Genomic DNA, 1,797 nt, shown 5'->3' on the forward strand with positions numbered 1-1,797 from the left:
TGCGATTGGTTAGAGAGAAAGTTTTATATTTTACTCTTTTGTATGTAATTTCGTGACTAAATCCACTTCTGAGAAGTTTTGAGGTGAGAAATCAGCTGTGTAGATTTCAAATATTGACAGTTTTACGAGAAGTGATGGCGGAACAAAAATGTGCTTGAATGTTTTCGGAGTTGAGGAGCTCCGCAAGTGGCTGCGAGGGATGCCTGTGCCAACCCGCGTGGAGGAGGAGCGTGTGAAGCCGGCCAGCCGCCCGCTCACAGAGCCCTCTGCTCCCACCGTCACACAGACCGCTGCCGCAACAACGGCAGAGGAAAACACAGCTGGAAGGTTTTCATACCGCTTATCTGTCTTTACATTCTGAGGAATGTTGAAACGTTTTAACTTAAAAAAGAGAAAGCTGTGTGGATCGCTGGTGTGTGTCGCATTGAACATTATGTCGTGGCAGTTGTGTGTGGCGTCGCTATGACGACAAGCTATGTACTATCTCTGGGTACTACCTGCAATGGAAAACGGAGCAGATAAAAAATTAAACCATGGACTGAGCCAGGCTTGCCGTTTCCCCCTGCTTCCAGTCTTTGTGTTAAGCTATGCAACCATCTCTGGCTCTCGCTTTGTATCTAGCATACAGATGAGACCGGTATTAATTTTCTATAACTCTAAAAAAAAAATAATATATGTTTATACCAAAATGTCAGGGATGAGTAACAGGAATGGGCAATTGTATCTGAAAACCATGGTAGAGGCAAAAGTTTGAGACAGAAAACCTGAACAAATCACACCAAAAGTATCTGTTTATATTTGGAGGTGATTTTGTGTTTTGTTTTGGTGAACTGACCCTTTAAAGAGCAATTTGGCAAAATTATACATTTACATACAAACATACACACACGTGTACGGTTCTCTGCGCCCTGTGTTGGGTGTCACTAGATTAGAGGGTTCTGTAGTTTCTCACTGACATCAGACTCTGACCCTGCAGGCCTTTCTTTGCATTCAGCCCCTTCATTAGGCTCCTGCAGAGTGTGGCCACTCACCCAGGGAGGGGAGGTCATCTTCCAGCCTTTTACTAATCACAGCCTCCCCTCCTGAGCTGCCAGACCCCTCACCAGCAGCTGGCAGGTGAATCAACGCACTCTTTGTCGAATCACCTAAAAGGTCTGTTTTCTCCCCCTGAATCTTTTTTTTTTATGTGGCTGATTATGGGGTAAAAGCCAGTGAGTCAGAGAAGTACTGTTGTTGGGTTTGAACTAACAGCTGCTCCTCATTCATTACCTTAATGTTTTCTTTCTTTCTTTCTTTGTCATCATGAAAGTCTTTTGTAAGGCACAGCCTTGTATTTATGTCATGATGTATACTTGTGTATTCATGTTTAGAATCAGACCGAGCAATCCTCCAATTTCTCTCTGACTGTGTAATCCTGAATTTATGCCTCGCAAATCTTGTATGGAGCAAAAGTTAGGAAAGATGGGAAAACAATGAATCAGATCACATACAAGAGAGAGATAAAGGAAGAATGGAGAGGGAGGGGAAGTGGGAGGAAGGAGAATGATGAGTGTAGGATTGTGACAGGTGATAAATTAATGTGGAAGGTTTATGACCCCTGCAGTTAACACTTTAGATGCTCTAAATCACTGTTGGAGCAGGGTGTCCCCTTTTTAGAGAATATGGGCAGTTAAAGCCCCATGCTGTGCTAATGAGGGTGCCCGGTGCCTTAACCCAGCATGGGTGCTCTCACATGTAGAAGATTGCGGGAAAATTGAGCTATAGAGAAAGGAAGTAAGATGTCATGTCTTTGCCAGG

The sequence above is a fragment of the Micropterus salmoides genome, unplaced genomic scaffold, assembly GCF_014851395.1.
Source record: "Micropterus salmoides isolate LMB-PRFRI ecotype aquatic unplaced genomic scaffold, ASM1485139v1 Ms_hic_scaffold_7, whole genome shotgun sequence".
NCBI classification, from domain to species: Eukaryota; Metazoa; Chordata; class Actinopteri; order Centrarchiformes; family Centrarchidae; genus Micropterus; species Micropterus salmoides.